The following is a 21,059-nucleotide window of genomic DNA, read 5'->3' as shown; positions in this document are numbered from 1 at the left end:
TTTTCACCTTTGGAAGCCACACCATCTCTCATGCCAACCAACCAATTACTTCCTTAGATATATATATATATATATATATATATATATATATATATATATATATATATATACATAGCATTACTGATGTAGAATCTTTGTTCAAAGACAAAAACATCAATAATAGCAGAGGGAACTTTACCATTGCAGGCTTCAGATAACCTCTATATTTCTCGGATTTTATGCTAAATCATAAAATGCCATATTGTGTCTGAAGCTATTTTTTCAATAGTCCATTTTCTTAAATGGACTAGCAAAGCAGTAAATACTGAGGAACATTTTGGCTCTCAAATCCTAAAGCCATTCTGGTTATGCCTGGGTCATCATGGGGACATCATCGGAACTACCAGAGGACTGGCTGAAATACCAGTGTTCTGGCCAGCTTATAAATTAGAAATTATACAGAATCCAATTTTATTTTTTTGTTAAGTAATTCCTATGAGGCTTTTGGGATGTCAATGTAAAGTCCTTTGATGTGTTATCTTTATCCATTAGATAGGGAACAATACCAATCCCCGTCATAAATACTTTCACAATCTGACACTGAAAATCCACTGTAGGGCATAGGACCTGCAAATAGGATATGAATCACACACATCCATCCACTCATTCAGACAATCCACAAATATTCATTTTTAAGTCTACTATATGCCAATAATGTACCGGGCTCGAAGATGCTAAACCATGCTAAATGCTGAAACAGACATACTCAGTTCTGGCCCTCCTGCAACTTATTACCTACAGAAGTGCCTTCATTCTAAATGGTCAGGTCTCAGCCAATGCTATTATCATCAGCAGGTGACCAAATGATAGAGCTTGCTTTCTAAACAAGCTCCACACTCTTTGCTTTCAACATTTTTGCTTTCCTTCAAGGCACATAATCCAGTGGTCAGTTTCTCCCAGTTAGTGAGGTTTGGGGAAAATGTACCCAGTGAACAATTCCTTGTGGCCTCACTCTTTCCTCACACTCTCCTCTGTGCTCTTGAGCTAAAGAGACCTGGATTCAAGTCACTTGCTCTAACCTGATTATTTTAAAATAGGGCTGCTCCTGCTTTGAGGATTTCCACTGGACCAACACAGTAGCAAAGCAGCACTGAATCAGAAGCAGGTAAATTTCAAAATGACAGCTCTAAAAATATCCACTCTCCTTTTGTTCTCCTCCTATCCCTTTGCTCTGAACACCTCTGCCCTGAGGCTTTGCCTTTACCCTTCTCTGATTACTGCTCCAAAAGGGTTTCCAAGAGCGGGGAGCATTTATGGTTTCATTTGCTCCCAAGTCCTTGGTGGAAAAGGATGCTTGCTTCCTGATTCCTACTAATTCCACACTCACATCGTTAACACAAAAATCATCATTTAAAAAAAAATTTCCTCAGCTTCATATTTCTTCTGGGCCAACACTGAAAGAATATTTTCAAAGAAACAATATCCTCTCTCCTTTGCTCTTCTGAGTTTCACGTTCTTACCTCCAGTCTCATTTTCAACCCTTATTATGGGATGCATCACAAAAACAGAAGAAAGTTCTTTGTGCTTTCCCTGTACCAGCCAATTACTCTAATTTCCTCCATCTCTAACGAACAGAATGCGAAATCAGCACGAAGCCTGATTATGTGACCTCTTCCAAGGGAAAGGTCTGAGAGTTGTCTATTTACTAATGAAGCTCAGTGTGTATTAAGGGTTGACTGAAGCAATCATCAGGAATTTTCATCCCTTAAATTAGTGTTTTCCACCAGATGCACATCTTTCATTTTGGATAATATAACTTTTAAGTTCAGGATACAACTGGACAAAATAAAAGAAAAAAAGGTCACCAACACAACATTTGCAGTAATAACACAGTAACAGCTAGCATCCTTCTCTGAGGAATTCAGCCTACTTTATGGACACAATTTAGTACTAACTCATAAGAAAACTAACAAAGCCCAAAACCACTTCACAATAGCATAGAGAGGTAAAGGTCAAAACTTATTACTGCCAGGCCCAGCAGACAATGGCACCTCCCGGAAAGAGCACAGGACAGGAAAACCTGGAAGCCTGTGTTCCAGTTTCGGTTATTCCTGTAAGCATTAGTATGATCTGAGTGAACTCAGCCTGCCCTGCTTTTGCCGTTTATAAAACCCTACATCATCCCCTCAGTAGAGTGAAATGCCACATCTGAAAAGTTGCAGATCTCTTTAGGAAAGAAACAAAACTCATGCTTTCCAACCAAAATGGAATAATTCAGTCAATGGAGACAATAAAAATCTGCCATAAAGCAACTGTTTACTTGAAATCTATCTTTTGTGGTACATTTATTGGGGTAAGGAGGGTAAGGAAATCATCATTAGAGTGACCAATTATTCCAGAAATCAAGGTCATTGAGTTCAGATTCCAACTTTGACATTGACCCAGGCTTACAGAGATGTAAGATGTCCCAATACCTCATATCCACCATACATGGGAGAAACAAGGTATGCAGACAGATCCTCTTATGTAGTGGTTTTAATACAGGGTCTTAGATTCGTCGCCATTCTTCACATCCAGATGTGTGCATTTTCCCTTGAATTTAGGCAGGCTTTCCATGGCTTCAAACAATAGAGTAAATTATGGTCAGTAAATTATGGCTGGTGGGCCAAATCTAGGCCTCTACCGGCTTTTATAAATGAAGCTTTATTGGAACACAGCCATGTTCCTCAGTATATGTATTGTTTGTCTCTGTTTTCACATCACAGCAGCAGAGCTAAGTAGTTGCAAAAGAGACTGTACGGCTTGTAAAGCCTAAAATATTGAGTGTCTGACACTTTATGGAAAAAGGTCTCCAACGCCTGCATTAGTATGTAATGAAAGTGATGCTATGTAACATTTAAGACTAGGTCATAAAAGGTCATGCAGCTTTTGCATGAGTCTCGTGGAATGCTTGAACCCTGGACACTCATTCTTGGGATACTCTATCTTGAATCCTAACTACCACGTTATGAGAAGTCCAAGCCACATGGGCAGCCATCTATAGGCACTCCAGGCAACAGTCCTTGTTGGGCCCAGTCTTCAAGTCATCCCATCTCAAGGGCCAGACATGTGAATTAAATTATCTAGATGATTCCAGCCCAGCCATTTGAATCCTCATGAGCTGAGGTTTCAGACATCAGTCATGGAGTAGAGACAAGCCATCTCCTCTGTGTACTGTTTGAATTGCTGACCCACAGAATCTGGGCGCATATTAAAATTTTTGTTTGTTTCACCACTAAGTTTGGACTTCTTTATTATGTAGCAATAGATAACTATAGCACTGTGTCTGTACACAGGAGATCTACATTTCACAGAGCACATACTTTTAGGTGTGAATGTTGACGCTCAATTTCTAAGAAGAATGTATACACACATATAAGTACAAAATGTTTATGTATATGTAAATATTAGACCTATATAAACTAATCTCTATTATCCATAAAATGAGGGGCCCTTGATAACGGCTAACATTTCTTTTCAGTGTTTATTGTGTTCCAAGAACTGATAAATTCTTGCATTGTATGAATTTTCTCTTTTTTTTTTTTTTTTTTTTTTTTTGCAGTATGCGGGCCTCTCACTGTTGTGGCCTCTCCCGTTGCGGAGCACAAGCTCCGGACGCGCAGGCTCAGCAGCCATGGCTCACGGGCCTAGCCGCTCCACAGCATGTGGGATCTTCCCGGACCGTGGCACGAACCCGTGTCCCCTGCATCGGCAGGCGGACTCTCAACCACTGCGCCACCAGGGAAGACCTGAATTTTCTCTTTTAACCCTCATAGAAACTCGCTGAGAGAAATAATGTTATCTCTATTTTATAGATGAGAAAACTGAGGCAAAAACAGATAACATGTTCAAGAGTACTCAACCAGTAAATTTTAGAGTCAAGATTTGAACCCAAGTTCTCAAGTTTTAGATCCCTTACTCATAGTCATCAAGCTATATACTGAGGAAGGGGATGAAAGCTGAAGCCATTATCTCATGCTCAAGAAGTTAGACAGAAACTTAGCAGGTACGGTTGAAAGATGACTGGACTTGCAGTCGTAAGTCCAGAGCCTGGGTTATGAAATGAATTCTCCTCTCATCTAGATATAGGTTTGTTTTTAGAAAATGAAAAAGATCACTGCATATTTTGATTGTTAATTTCTGTAGTTAATGATTACCAAAGAATTGAATTTTACCAGGGAGCTATTTTGCAATGACATAAATTATTGATTCAAAATCAAACCTTTATTTTAAATTATTGATTCAAAATCAAATCTTTATTAAGTCTCCCTTGCATCAGAAGTCTTTCCCACTCTTCATTTCTTTTTAAACCCTTTCCTGTCTACTCTTGGCCAAAGCTTGAAGCCTAATTCACATTTGGAAATCAAATAATGCAATAGTCATAACACAGCAATTCCAATGCCTACTGAAATGGAAGCTCTAAATAATTTTTCAGATAATTTAGGAAATTAAAAATATTTACATCACAGATGCAAAGAGAGAAGTTACTTGTGTAATAAAATAAATGGTGAGACAAAAGGTTTCTGGTCAAGTAGATTTGTTTAAATATGAACACTAATCTGAGTTCTACCCCTGTGCTAAAACCCAGTGACAGGTTGCATACAGCTTCTAAAGGGATAGTTCAGTGCACTGGGTCAAATTCATGCCCTAAAATGTGGTATTATTAGTAGTACTAGAAGACAGAGTGTGACTGTCTTCTTTGGGACATAGATGAAGACCCCAAGATAGACAATATCAAGGACAAGTTATGTAGAATAAGATATTATCTCAGTCCTTGGGACATGTCATCCAGGATAGAACAAGAAGTAGATTTATTATCAAGTACATGAAGCCAGAGACAGTAAGCAATGAGTGGTAGTTGGTTAAAATAGACAGGTTTTAGAAGTAGAGGCACGGATGTAGAAAACAAACTTAGGGTTACCAGGGGATTGTGGAGGGGAGGTTAAAATGGGAGATTGGGACTGAAATATACACACTACTCTACATAAAATAGATAACTAATAAGAACCTGCTCTTCTTATTAGCACAGGGAACTCCACTCAATACTCTGTAATGGGCTATTTGGAAACGACTCTAAAAAAAAATACAAGTGGGGCTTCCCTGGTGGCGCAGTGGTTGAGAGTCCGCCTGCCGATGCAGGGGACACGGGTTTGTGCCCCAGTCCGGGAAGATCTCACATGCCACGGAGCGGCTGGGCCCGTGAGCCATGGCCACCGAGCCTGCGCGTCCGGAGCCTGTGCTCCACAACAGGAGAGGCCACAACAGTGAGAGGCCCGCGTGCCGCAAAAAAAAAAAAAAAAAAAAAAAGTGGGTATATGTATATGTATAACTGTTTCACTTTTCTGCACACCTGAAACTAACACAACACTGTAAATCAACTATACTCCAATAATTTTTTTTTCAAAAATAGGTTTTAAGAACCATAGTCAGGGAGCAGTGTGGATTGGAAAGACCTGACAAGAAATATTTCTGCATCCTCAGACAGTGCTCCCCAAGCTGGCTATTGCAAGGGTGAGCACTTAAGAGATCTTTGACATAAGGAGGACATGAGATTAACAATCTATCCCAATGTGCATGAATTATTCTCCTCGGGGCTATCAGAAATCAGATGGCATCCTAGAGCAAGGGTCAGCAGATCTTTTCTGTAAAGGGTCAGATAGTAAATATTTTGGATTTTGTGTACCATACGTATCCATTGCAATTGCCTATCTGCTGCTGTAGCACAGAAACAGCCATGCACAATACCTTAATGAATGGGTGTGGCTGTGTTCAAGCAAAACGTTATGCACAAAACCAGGAGTCAAGCGAGATCTGATCAGTGGGCCAGAGTTTGCGGACCCCAGTTCTGGGTCAGTGTTCACAGCTGAATGAGTCATGAGGCCTTAAGTTCCAGTTCTCATTGTACTACTTTCTACCTGGGTGAACTTGGGTTCATCCTTTTATTTATATGGGCCACTATGTTAGTCAAGTTTCTCCAGAAAAACAGAACCAACAGCAGGTGTATACAATGTGCCCATATATATTGATAGATATAGATCTAGATATCAATATTGATACCTAGATCTATATCCATATCTATATAAAGATAGAGAAAGAGAGAGAGAGATTTTAAACAATTGGTTCACACAATAATAGAGGCTTGGTAAATTCATAATCTGCAGGTTAGGCTGTCTAGAGACTCTAGGAAGAGTTGCAGTTCAATTTCTGTAAGTCTTCTGGCAGAATTCCTTTTTGCCACAGGGAAGTCAGTCTTTGTTTTATTAGAACTTTAACTGATTGGATGAGGCCCACCCATATTATGGAGGATAATCTGCTTTACTCAAAGTCCACCACCAATTTAAATATGAATTTCATCCAAAAACACCATCACAGGGACTACCCTGGTGGCACAGTGGTTAAGGATCTGCCTGCAAATGCAGGGGACACGGGTTTGAGCCCTGGTCTGGGAAGATCCCACATGCCGTGGACCAACTAAGCCCATGCACCACAGCTACTGAGCCCGTGCACCTAGAGCCCATGCTCTGCAACAAGAGAAGGCACCGCAATGAGAAAACCGTGCACCACAACGAAGAGTAGCCCTCACTTGCTGCAAATAGAGAAAGCCCACGGGCAGCAACGAAGACCCAATGCAGCCAAAAATATAAATAAATAAATAAACAAACAAATAAATAAATAATTAAAAAAACACAAAAACGCCATCACAGAAATATCCAGAATAATATTTGACCAAATAACTGCGCATGGTGGCCCAGACAAATTGACATGGAAAATTTACCACCTAAGCCATAGTTTTGTCATCTCTTACTGAGAAATTTGACTTATCTGAGCTATTTTCATACCTAGAAGATACCTTCTACAGGTAACATGATTTGGCGCCCAAAGCCATAAGCTAGAGCATTTCATTCCAGGTCCCTCCTCAAATATCCATGATAGGTAGAAATTTGACATCAGTAGTTCTTGAAATCTCCCCAGTGAATAGAATATGCAACCAGGGCTGAGAATCTGGAGATGTAGAGAGAATTTAAATTGAACTTTAGTTAAACAGTAAAACAAGCTCTGACTCTACTGGCTGGAGCTAGACAAGGGATATGCATTTAGTGGGAGGAGAAGATAAAGAACACTAGGGAGTAAATCAAATGCTTTACACCTGTGCTTAGCTAATTGTTACTCAGATAATTCAGACAATCTTACAGCATCTGAACCCTGAAATTCCTTAGTTCTGTTTTAAAAAAAGTAACTCTTCAAGTAACTGAACTCTGAGAATCATGTAAATCATAAAGAAAAAGAAGAAATCTTACTTTCTGAATTAGTTGATTTCATATATACTGTTTCACTTTCATGATATTAACTAGTTATCTTTCTTTCCATTTTATGTTTGAGGAAAGCAAGGCTTTAAAAATCTCAGTCATTTTCTCAAGGTCACTTGTTAAGGGTGTGGTAGGCAGCATAATGGCTCCTAAAAATGCCCTCACCCTAATCCCTGGAACCTATTAATATGTTACCTTACATGGTGAAGAGGACTTTGCAGATATGACGGAAGTTATAGACCTTGAGATAGAAAGATTATCCTGGAGTACCTCATGGAACAAATCTAATTGCATGAGTCCTTAAAAGCAGAAAACCATTCCCAACTGTAGAAAGAGAAAGATAGAGATGACTTAATAGAAGCAGAATCACAGCGATGCAACATTTTGGGTTTTATAGGTGGAGAAAGGGGACTCTGAATCAAAGACTATAAGTGACTGCTGGCAGCAGATAAAGTCCAGGGAACAGAAACACCCCTAAGAGCCTCCAGAAAAGAATGTAGCTCTGCCAACACTTTTGTTTTCTTTTTTAACCATCTATATTGGAGTATAATTGCTTTACAATGGTGTGTTAGTTTCTGCTTCATAACAAAGTCAATCAGCTATACATATACATATATCTCCACATCCTCTCCCTCTTGCATCTCCCTACCACCCTCCCTTCCCTATCCCACCCCTCTAGGTGGACACAAAGCATAGAGCTGATCTCCCTGTGCTTTGTGGCTGCTTCCCACTAGCTATCTATTTTACATTTGGTAGTGTATATATGTCCATGCCACTCTCTCACTTCATCCCAGATAAACCTTCCCCCTCCCTGTGTCCTCAAGTCCACTCTCTATGGCTGCATCTTTATTCCTGCCCTGCCCCTAGGTTCTTCATAACCATTTTTTCTTTTTTTTTATATTCCATATATATGTGTTAGCATATGGTATTTGTTTTTCCCTTTCTGACTTACTTCACTCTGTATGACAGTCTCTAGGTCAATCCACCTCACTACAAAAAACTCAATTTCATTTATTTTTATGGCTGAGTAATATTCCATTGTATATATGGGCCACATTTTTTTTTTTTATGGTAAGTGGGCTTCTCACTGTTGCGGCCTCTCCCGTTGCGGAGCACAGGCTCCGGACGCACCGGCTCAGCAGCCGTGGATTATGGGCTCAGCCACCCTGCAGCATGTGGTATCTTCCTGGAGCGGGGCATGACCCGTGTCCCCTGCATCAGCAGGCGGACTCCCAACCACTGCGCCACCAGGGAATCCCTGTGCCACATCTTTATCCATTCGTCTGTCGATCCTGCCGACACTTTTACTTTACTCAATTGAGACCAATGTCAGACTTGTAAGATAATAAATTTACCTTGTTTTGAGTCACTAAGTTTTTGGTAATTTGTATGAAAGCAATAAAAAACAAATACAGAGGTTCTACAAGAGCCAGGCTATATATTTATACTTAAGTATTTCTGAAATGAATTTGACATTGTGATTGACAGCAACAGCAGCAGCTTCCATGGGATCCCATCACACACCGGAGGAAAAGCAGCCTAATACAAAGTGGTGACAGCAGCAGGTCACTGCCCCACACTTGGAGTAGAGGGGCCCTTGTTCTACTGTAGCAGCAGCATAGCCTGAATGGGAACCCATCCTCCTGTGGCACTAGTCCCATCAACATTAGTGTAATCGGCTAGCATCTGCTGAGCCAACAGGCCCCACATATACAAACCCTCCAACTCAGCAGCATTAAGTGAGCCAGGCTCAGGGTTTCCTGAAACTCATATCCAATGGCACTGGAAAGACCAGATATCACCTACACTTATGAAAACATAAAAAAACAAAAACAGAACACTGGGAACTTCAGAAAGAAAAGGGGAACAATGGAATGGGTGAAAACAAATGGGGTAAATAGAAGAGACTATCATTAGTCTCATGAGTTTCTTAAATACTATATGATGGTCCAAGCAAAAATTAGGACACCATCTGATGTGGTACTCAATGTAGAGAAAGGAAATACTACAGAAAATCATACTTTAAAACTGGGGAATATTAAGAGACCTAAATGGAAGTAAAATTTTGAAACTTCACTTGAAGTAATAAAACACTGATTCCAGTAGACTATGATAAGTTACATACGTATACTGTAATGCCAAAAGCAACCACTAAGAAAACTATACACACAGTATACACAAATGATTATAAATAAATAAATTAAAATGGGCTTATTAAAAATGTTTAAGTAACCCACAAGAAGGCAAAATAAGAGAAACACAAGATTGAGAAACTAAGGTAAAAGACAAAACAAAAAATAAAATGGTAGACCTAATCTTTAACATAGCGATAATTACATTAACTGTAAATGATCTAAGTAACCAAGTCAAAGACAGAGATTGGAAGAGTAGATTAAAAAATCACAAGCATGATCCAAGTATATACTGTCTATAAGAAGCTTACTTTAAACATCATGATATAGGTAGTTCAGAGTAAAAGGATGAAAATGATATATCATGTGAACATTAATCAGAAAAAGCAGGAATGGATAAATTAATATCAGATAAAGTAGATTTCAGAGCAAAGGAAATTATTAGGGGCAAACAGGGTCATTACATAAAGATAACAGGAATAATCCACCTAGATGACCTAGGGATACTAAATGTGTGTGCACCAAACAACAGAACTTCAAAATACATGAAGCAAACACTGAAAAAGGTAGTAAAAGGAGAAAATTTTAAATCCACAATTATTATCTGAGACTTCAACACAGCAATTTATAGAACTACCAGACAGAAAAATCAGCAAGGATATGGAAGAACTGAAAACATCATCAATCAACAGGACATAACTGACATTTAAAGAACACACTCAATAAGAGCAGAATACATATTCAAGTGTCCGTGGAACATTCACTCATATACCATATACTGGGTGATAAAAAAACATTAGCAGATTTAAAAGAATTAAAATCATAGAGAGTATGTTCTCTAGCCATAATGCAATCAGACTAGAAATCAATAACAGAAAGACAACAGGAGAATCTTCAATCACATGAAAACTAAACATCACAATTCCAAATAACTCATGGGTGAAAAAGACAGCGTCAAGGAAAAAATTTTTAATGCATAGAATAAAAGAAAATGGAGATATAACAGATCCACGTTTGTGGAATGAAGTGAAAGTAATGCTAAAAGGGAAGTTTATAGAACTAAACTGGGAAATAAAATATTTCAAAGCAATAATCTCATGTTCTATATTACAATAGTAATAAAGGAAGAGGAAAAAACACTAAACAAGCAGAAAGAAGGAAATAATAAAGATGAAACAGAAATCCATGAAACTGAAAACAGGAAAATCGGGGGGAAAATCAATGAAACAAAAGGCTGGTTCTTGGAAATAAACAATTTAATCAATAAAGATCTATCAAGACTGATAAAGGTAAAAACAGAGATGGCACAAATCACAGATATGAGATATGCAACCAGGGATACCATGACATATCCTGCAGGTTAATAAGGGACAAGTTATTATGAACAAGTCTACACTGTAAATTCAAAAATGTAGATGAAATGGGCCAATGCTTCTACACCCAAAACTACCAAAACTCAGCCAAGATGAAATAGATAATCTCAATTTTCCTGTAACCATTAGAAACACTGATTTTTCACATAAAAACTCCCCAAAGAAATATTCAGGCTTAGGTGTTTCACTTTTACCCAAGACTTAAAGAATTAAAACCAATTGTACATGATTTGATAAGAAATAGAAGTAGAGGGAACAGTTCCTAATTAATTTTATGAAGCCAGTATTACCTTGATACCAAAACCAGACAGGAGTAGTATAAAAAGAAGAAGACTATAGACCAATATGTTTTATGAAATTGCCTGTAAAAATCTTCAGCCAGATATTAGCAAATTAAATCTAGAAATATATAAAAAGAATAATATATCATGACCAAGTGGTATTTATTCCAGTTATGCAAAGTTGGTTAAATATTTGAAAATCAAACAATGTAATCCACCATATCCAATAGATTAAGGGGGAAAAGTCATGTGATCCTATCCATTAATGCAGAGAAAGCATTTGACAAAATCCAATCCCATTCATGATTTGGCACATATATACAATGACATATTACTCAGCCATAAAAAGAAACAAAATTGAGCTATTTGTAATGAGGTGGATAGACCTAGAGTCTGTCATACAGAGTGAAGTAAGTCAGAAAGAGAAAGCCAAATACCATATGCTAACACATATATATGGAATCTAAGAAAAAATATGTCATGAAGAACCTAGGGGTAAAACAGGAATAAAGACACAGACCTACTTGAGAATGGACTTGAGAATATGGGGAGGGGAAAGGGTAAGCTGTGACAAAGCGAGAGAGAGGCATGGACATATATATACTACCAAACGTAAGGTAGATAGCTAGTGGGAAGCAGCCGCATAGCACAGGGAGATCAGCTCGGTGCTTTGTGACTGCCTGGAGGGGTGGGATAGGGAGGGTGGGAGGGAGGGAGATGCAAGAGGGAAGAGATATAGGAATATATGTATATGTATAACTGATTCACTTTGTTATAAAACAGAAACTAACACACCATTGTGAAGCAATTATACTCCAATAAAGTTGTAAAATAATAATAATAAAATTAAAAAATTAAAAAAAAGAAGAAAAAAACCCCCAAGCAAACTAGGAATAGAAAAGGAACATACTGAAACTCATAAAGAGGATCTACAAACAACCTATACCGACATTATATTTAACTGTGAAAGACTGAATGCTTTCTCTGCAAGATCAGAAACAAGGCACTGATATCTGCCCTCACCACTTTTATTAAGTATATTAATGGAGGTTCTAGTAAGAAAATAAAGCAAAAATAAATAAATACATAAATTTAAAAGTTAAATTTTTAAAACAGTTATTTAAAAGATAAAAGGACTATTCCTACTATGTTGAATAGGAAGGAATATATCCTACTGAATGTTGAATAGTAATATATACTATTATATTAAATAAGGAAAAGTAAAACGGTATCTGAAGAGGAGATGATAATCTAAATGGAGAAAATACCAAGGAATCCACAAAAAGCTTGAGAAATAATATTAGTTTGTAAATGTTTTAGAGTACAAATCAACACAGTTTTATCAAATTATATATTAACAACAAATGTGTAGAAGCTTAAATAAAAATATGTGATGCCATTTACAACTGACCTAAATAAATACTTAAATATAAGCCCAATAAGACATTTATAGGTCCTCTATACTGAAAATTACAAAATGCTGATGAAGAAAAATTTAAAAGTCCCAAACAAATAGTGAGACATACCTTGTTCATGGATTAGAAAACACAACATAATAAAGATGTCAATTCTCCCCAAGTTAAGAGGCTTAACAGAGTTACTCTTAAAATGCCCTCAAGGTTTTTGTGGATATAGACAAGCTTATTCTAAGATTTATATGGTAAGAAGAGGCTGAAGAATAGCTAAAACAATTTGTAAAGGAAGATTAAAATGGGAGGAATTAATCTACCCCATTTCAAGATTTTGCAGTAATGATGGAGGTTAGATACACAGATCAATGGAATGGAATAGAGAACCCAGAAATAGTCTGACATAAATACATTTAACTTGTTTTTGACAGCAGTGTGAAAGCTATCAAGGAACAATAGACTTTTCAAAAAATGGTACTGAAACAGTTGGACATCCCTCGACAAAAACAAACAAACAAAAAATGAACCTTGGGGCTTCCCTGGTGGCGCAGTGGTTGAGAGTCTGCCTGCCAATGCAGGGGACACGGGTTTGAGCCCTGGTCCGGGAAGATCCCACATGCCGCAGAGCAACTGGGCCCGTGAGCCACGGCTACTGAGCCTGCGCGTCTGGAGCCTGTGCTCTGCAACAAGACAGGCCGCGACAGTGAGAGGCCCGCGCACCGCGATGAAGAGTGGTCCCCGCTTGCCACAACTAGAGAAAGCCCTCGCACAGAAACGAAGACCCAACACAGCCATAAATAAATAAATAAATAAAGCAAAACTGTCAAAAAAAAAGTCTTTAAAAAAAAAAAAATGAACCTTAACCTAAACCTCCACACCTTACACAAAAATTAAATCAAAGTGGATCATATTCTTAAATGTAAAAGCAGGACATTTTTAGAAAAAAAATAGGAGAAAATCTTTGGCATCTAGAACTATGTGAATAATTCTTAGACTTGACACCGAAAGTATGATCAATAAAAGCAAAAATTGATAAATTGGATCTCATCAAAATGAGTTAAAAATGCTTCATAGAAGATCATTATAAGTGGATGAAAACTCAAATTACACAGTGGGAAAACATATTTGAAAATCCCACATGAGACAAATGACTTGTATCTATAATATACAAAGAACTCTCCAAACAACTTAAAAAAACCCAACTAGAAAATAGGCAAAAGACAGGAACAGACATTTCATGGAAGAGGATATACACATGGCAAAGAAGCACATGAAAAGATGCTCAACATCATTAGCCATTAGGGAAATGCAAATTAAGACCATAATGAGATATCAGAGAATAACTAAAATTAAAGTATAGTGACAACATCAAATGCTGGTGAGTACATAGAAAAATGATATCACACCACTGGTGGGAAAATAAAATGGTTTAGCCACTCTGAGAAACAGCTTGACAGTCTCTTTTAATCCTAAAAGTAGATTCACCCTACAACACAGTAATTGTACTCTTGAGCATTTATCCAAAAGAAACAAAAACTTAATTAAGTTCCCACAGAAACTTACACATAAATGTTCATAGCAGTTTTATTTATAACAGCCAAAAACTGGCCACTACCCAAATGTCTTTCAATGGATGAATGTTGAAACAAATTGTGATAAAATCTTATGATAGAATACTACCGAGCTACAAAAAGGAACAAATTATTAATATATGCAAAAATTGAAATGAACTTTAAGGGAATGATGCCGAGGGAAAAATTTTAAAAAGCCAATCTCCGAAGATTAAGTAATTCATGATGATATTTACATATTATTCTTAAAATAACAAAACTGTGGAGATGGAGAACAGATTAGAAGTTGCCAAGGGTTAGAGATGGGGGTAGAAAGTACAGCGGGGGATCTTTGTGAGGTTTTTGTGGTCCCAGTACAAATAATACAGCAATCTTGGTTTTAACCCCGAAAGATGTTTAAAAGCAATTCCTAATAAGAGGTGTCCAGATATTTAGCAATGGCAGCAGATTAGAGGTAGAGCTACCCAACGTGACAACTTCAAAACAGATGGTACTAATTCAATGCATATGTTAATTTTAAAAAGGCCAATCACAATACTTAAATGGTATATATCTTAACGATATTACTCTAAGGATCCAGCTATACCAGATGGACTAGCAGGATTTTCTGTACATTCAATCTTATTTAAGACAGTAAATCTTATAAGAAGACAGTTAAAAAAAAGAAAAAGAAAAAAAAACCAAACCAACTACAGTTGGATATTCTCATTAGGAAGATGAGGTGAAAATAGGTAGCAGCGGTTCAAAAGCTTAAGCAGTGGCACCTAAATTTGGCTGCACATTAGAATCATCTGAAGCACTTTTTAAAAACCCTCACACCAACAGTTGGTCATCCTAAACCAATAAAATCATTTTAAATCTCCTCAGACGACGCCATTGTCTAGCCAGAAGTGAGAACCAGCGGACTAAGCAGAAGGGGATGTTTCTACAAAGATTTCTTAACAATAAGTTCTTTCACCCAATCAGATTTACCTTCCTGCAAAGGGGTAAAGAAGGCTAGATGTTGTCCATACTTGCTTAGCTTTAATTAGCACTTGTGACTTGCCCAAAACCTAGATCATGTTTCCCCTAAATTTCATGTTATTTCAAATTTCATGTTTTTCAAATCCAGGGCTAAGGGGTTTGCCAGGATGAGATTTTAAGTGCTCACACAGGGGGAGTCCCTGGCAAACCAGGACAGAGGTCACTCTACATTGAAATGTAAAGCATCCTAAATAACCCTGCCACTGCCCCCAGATACTAGTCTGTGCCAACCAGTGGAGAAAAGGCATTCTCCATTACTACCACGGCAAATGCTGCTGTACTTGCCTTGGCTACTCCCTATCTTTTCCAGGCGTCTCTCCCCTTCACCTGCTGGTGGACGCTTTGGCAGCTGACAATGCAGATATTTTCAAACTTTAAGGTGAATAAAAATCATCTGGAGGGCCAGTTATAACAGAGATCACTGAGCCCCACTAGAGTTGCTGATTCCATAGGGCTGGGACAGGGCCCTAAAACTTGAATATCTGACACATTATCAGGGGACGCTGGTAAAGCTGGTCAGGTTGTTACCGAATGCACGTTCGTGTGTCTGAAGCACAGTGAGGCCAAACAAACCGAAAGGTTGCAGTCTGGAGCAGAGAAAGGTTTATTGCAGGATCGAGCAAGGAGAGGGGTGACCCGTGTTCCAAAAACCCTGAAATCTCCAAAGGACTTCAGCAAAGCATTTTTAAAGGCCACGTGAGGGAGGGACGTCCCAGGGAATGTGATCAGCTCGTGCACAATCATCTGACTGGCTGATGTTGAGGCCACAGGGCAGGTAACATTATCCATCCTTAGGTGCCATAAGGTCTGGGGGCTGTGTGCTCATGATCATCAAAGAGTTAATTTCTTCCATTGGGTGGTGGTTTTTAGCATCTGAAAACTCAAGAAATATGCCTGAGATACTATTATCTGAGTACTTCAGAGAGGAACTACAGTAGAGGCTATGGGGGATGGGTCTGTCCTAGGAAGGCCCCATAGGGTACTGCTTGGTTACAAGGTGACCATACTTTGAGAACCACTGCTCTAGTGGCTTGGAATGTTAAAGTAATGGAAGAATCCCTTCCCAGATCTAGATCCTAGTATCACCAGCTATTTTGGTGGGGGGAAGGGTAAGTTTTGTCCTTGCTTGGACTTCTTGTTCATTTATATCAAAGCCTATTTGAGGCAGTGCACTCGGCAGTCCTGCAGATCTGTCTTTGGCTTCAACAGTGTTTGGAATGAACAGACCCAGGGACGCTCCTTGCTCCATCCCCCGACCACCCTCCAACATTGCTTCCTGTCGCAACCTTTGGAATCAGCCACTCAGCTATCCTCAGCCTCCAGGACAGGCCAACACCGTTTTGGGAGCTTAGCTCCTTATCACTGATCAACCACGAGTTCCCAGGTTCGTCAGAATTATTCCATCGAGGTGGAGGCCGCCATCCACCGCCTGTTCAACATGCATCTGTGGACACTTACCTCTCTCTAAGCTTCTATTTCCACAGCAACAGTGGGACTCTGGACAATGGGGGCCACATTTTTCGCCAACTGGCTCAAGAGAAGTGTGAGGGCGCCCAGCGACTCTTGAAAATGCAAAACAAGTGCTGCGGCCGCGCCCTCTTCCAGGATGCGCGGAAGCCTTCTCAAGATGAGTGGGGTAAAACCCAGGACACTGTGCAAGCCGCCATTCTTCGGGAGAAGAACCTGAACCAGGCACTATCGGATCTGCGCGCCCTGCGTCCTGCCCGCGCAGACTCCCACCTCTGTGACTTCCTGGAGAGCCGCTTCCTGGAGGAGCAGCTGAAACTCATCAAGAAGATGGGCGACCACCTGACCAACCTCCGCAGGCTGGCTGGTCCGCAGGCTGTGCTGGGCGAGTATCTTTTCGAAAGGCTCACGCTCAAGCACAAACAGGAGTCTCTGAAGTCCAGCGGCCTCTGAGGAGCCCCTCTGGTGTCAGAGCTTCTGCCTGAAGCCCAGCTCTGCAGACACTAGGCAGCTTTGTAACCGCCCTGGAGCCCTCTCCCAAGCCTTGGACCAAATGGAAACAATAACGCTTTCTGCAGAAGGAAAATAAAAGCCTATTTGAAACACAAACAGAATAAAGAGAAAAAAAGAAATATATATATATATTCATGTTCTTTTAACATATGAATTGCCCCACTTTATCTGTGTGAAATACGTTTGTTCTCGTTATTGGGCTGGTTCTCAAGATTTGCTGCTCGTATGAATTACCTAAAGAGTTTTTTTTTTTTTTTTAGTATTAAATATTTTTTTAAATTGGTTTCTGCTTTACAACAAACTGAATCAGTTATACATATACATCTGTTCCCATATCCCTTCCCCTAAAGAGCTTTTAAGAGAAACTTTGGTGTCTGGGTCCCAGCCCCAGAGATTTTGATTCAGTAGGTCTAGGAAGGAGCCTGGGCACGGGAAGGTCTCAGAGTTCCCCAGGTGATTCTAACATGCAGCAACTTTGTGAACCACCTCTTGGCTTCAATCCAGCTAGTGATCAGATATTAAATCTAAGACACATGGGCTAGTGCGTGAGCTCTGCTACTAGGTGTGTTCCATTTTCTTCCTCCTGGAAGATTCGTGCCAGGGAAAATGATTGATAGTTGTGTTACTTCTCTGAAATGGATAGAAATTTCCAATTAGCATGAACAGGGGAGGGTGAATGGGTGAATGCAATAAGGTGTATCATTTATGTATTTCCCTATGTGTATGGCTAGAAGCTTTTGCAACTCACGTCTGCCCTACTTTTCATGCGAATGGTAATGCTGGTCCTCCTAATGCAGCTGTAAACTTTATAAGCCCATAGGTAGACAGCATCACAAAATATTTACCCCTCCCCACTGGCCCACTCTCAAGCTTCACTCCCGTTCCCCAATACACAAATGTACATCAATGCGCTTGAGACCAATATCAACATACTGACCTTCAATTCTTCTACTTTGCAGCTTCCCTCTTATCAGGAGATGTCAGCATTTAGTGCCCAGAGGAGGCATTTCCAGTCATCTCAGCTTAGAGGTCAAATATCCAAATATTCAAATATCCAAAGTAAAAAAGGTTAAAGAAAAGAAGAAGAAGAAGAAGAAAGCAGGGAAGAAGAGAAGGAAACAATTTTCTTATCTCATAGTAATAAGGCAGTTTTCCTTAAAAAAAAATAAAGACTTAAGCCTTAAATTCTCTTTCCTAATCAAAATGTGCTTTTCCGTCTTTAGACTATTCCTCTTATATCCTGTATTATTCATGATGTTTAATTCTTGAAATAGCACATGGCTGAAAACAGAAGCTAACCTCTTGTCCACTATGAATTAAATCTTCTTTTCCTAGGACCTGTCTACAATGTACAATTTGGGGTTTGCCAACATAATTATTTTCTCTGAAATAAGGTACGGCATTTTGCCTTTTCAATATAGAGTTATACAATACATTGTTAACACAACATCGTTAATATAGTCAATATAGTCAATACAACTATAACACACATGATATGATGCCACTTTGGTGATTTTCTTCATCCATGTAATTCTGAAATTTGACAGTAAAGTTTTCATATTCTAATGAGCTGAGTATTACCTTTGCAAGGATAGAAAAATAAAATAAATTCATAATATTCTTGTGTGGTTTGCCCCTGGGGTGGATTACCATAATGGGGGCATATTTGAGCCTTTCTCCAAGTCATTAAAAAACCTCCAGCGAGTAGCCCCTTGTCCTCTCCAGGAAATTGCGGGAAAGTTTCTTTAATCACAATAATCCTGGGGGGAGAAATCTCGGAAATAAGACATCTGCTTCTGTGCCTTGTTGTTTTGCAGAATAGCAATGATTGCTTTAGCAGCTTCTATTGCCATATGTGTATAGTAAGTAAATGAACATAAAATTGAATGAACGCATAGAAGAAGGATAAACCCACCCAGTTTAACAAATCCACTCTCTCACCTGCTGTGCCCTGAAACATGAAAGAAAGAATCACGGGACCATAAGGATTCATAAAATAACAGTCTCTGTTAACAATATTGACAGGAGGTATAAGGATGATTTGTCTGATGTGGGACCAACAGCTTAACTGCTTAATTCATTTTTTTAAGGGCAAATCATTCATTTATTGTTTAAAGATTTCAAGACAACATCTGAATTTTTGTAGCACAATTTAATGTTTTACTTTTTTGATAAAGCAGAGTATAATAGAAAAACAATTAGTTTCCAGTAATATCTATATCTCTATTCAGAACTGTCTTCCACAGACATGTAACCTGGAAACAAAAGCCTGTTACAATAAGCAAAGCTTCAACAGAGTGGCTACTTTTCAGGCCAGGGAAAGGTTCATCCCTATAGGATGATGATGTGCTGTGTAAAATGGCTGCAAGGTCACAGCCTTGAGGGCGTTGGAAGTCTGTTATCCACAAACTTCCACATTAAGTAGTTTGGTGAACTTCAAACGACCGTTCATCTGCAACCAAGCTGCCAACCTTTAACTGATATTTCAAACAGGTAAAAAATAAATGAAAAGAAATCCCTACACTGATGTTCCTTGATTTACACTGTTAAATGGTTCATTAACATGTAATTCTGGCTAAGAATTACATTTGAGACTCCTTGCTCAGATTTTGGTTAACAGTACAAATCTTTAGAAATTCAAGTCCTTATTAATCAATAATTTGTCAGCTAGGATACATTCAGGCATCAGCTGCAACTACAGAATAGGTGCACTGCCTCAGCGCTTTGGAAAGACATAATCTACAACACAACTAGCAGACAAAATATCTGTTACTAGACAGCATAAGTGCAGTACAGCAAGACAAAAACATCTATTCATATGTGCCGCGGACCAGCCGGAGAAAGAGGATTTCACCGCCCAGGGTCAGAAGGGACGGGGTAAGGAACTGAAGTAGCACCGACGAATGGGGTCAGAAGGACCAAGACAACTGATGGTTGCAAGGCAAGTTTTATTATGCTACGGTTGCAGATTATATAGACTAGAAATGGAAGGTTGCCAGATGGTGGTTTACATTATCTATAGACTGTCTCCGATCAAGGTTAACTTCCCTGGGAGAAAACCCATAAACCCAGAATCATCCAAAATAACCTGCATGTGCAGGGGGGAGACAGCTTTGCTTGTCTCATTTTACATTCTTTCTGATTTCTGGGCCCTGGTGATTTATCTCCCATGGAATGGAACAAGGAGGGGAACAAGTAGGGACAGTCCCTTCGAGCAGCGGCGGCATGCCTGGCATGTCCTTAGCCTGATCTCAAGGCTGACTGTTTCCCTCAGTTCCCCCTTGTTTGTTTCTTAATTTTTGCTGCAAAATAATTCCATGAAGCGTAGTGCCGAGAGTAGTATATTGTTGCATGAGGATACGAAACTGACATGAGAAGATTATTATCAATAATAGGCAAATTATGGCCAGGGTAATAAATCCTGACAACCCTCCAGTAATCCACGACTGAGGGTTTAACCACTTTAAATGGTCCAGTAAAGTTTTAATTACATCTTCTTGTGAAATATCATCAAGATGTGCATTTTGTATATCCTGAATTTCAGCATTTAATTTCTTAAGATCAAGACTAATATTATTATCTGACCAAACACTCAGCAGATGCATTTTTACTTTTTCCCATTTCCAAATACAGTCATTGTACTTGTAAGGAGTAACACAAATCCATGTATACTTTTCATGACAAGCTAAACGCATCCTCAATTTTAATGCTGCCATCTGATCTCCAATCCCCCAAATGGCGTTTTTAAATTCATCTAACTTGTTATTCATCTGTAAATCTATGTGACTTTGTAAAGATAAAGCAAGACTGGTATTTTGAGATAATTGATTAGCAAAGTGAGCGTGATTAATACTCTGTGAAAGAGCAAGACGGGCAGTAGCCGCGGTAGCAGACAGAGCAGCCAAGGCAAGTAAACTTACTATTAGCCACCCAATAAAGCGTCTCCTCTGCAAGGCTTTAGAGAG

The 21,059-nt window shown here is 39.0% G+C and overlaps 1 pseudogene across 1 annotated transcript; it reads left to right on the top strand.

The window, feature by feature from the left end:
• Positions 1 to 16,480: 16,480 nt before the first annotated feature.
• Positions 16,481 to 18,243, top strand: LOC308611184 (ferritin light chain-like; annotated as a pseudogene). The gene is made up of 2 exons: positions 16,481 to 16,966; positions 18,054 to 18,243. The product of its transcript is annotated as a ferritin light chain-like (transcript).
• The last annotated feature ends 2,816 nt before the right edge of the window (positions 18,244 to 21,059 follow it).

The sequence above is a fragment of the Mesoplodon bidens genome (assembly GCF_964165515.1).
Source record: "Mesoplodon bidens genome assembly, contig: HAP1_SCAFFOLD_429, whole genome shotgun sequence".
Taxonomy (NCBI): domain Eukaryota; kingdom Metazoa; phylum Chordata; class Mammalia; order Artiodactyla; family Ziphiidae; genus Mesoplodon; species Mesoplodon bidens.
Note: the sequence above shows the minus strand (reverse complement) of the source record. Positions and strands in the feature narration are given on the sequence as shown.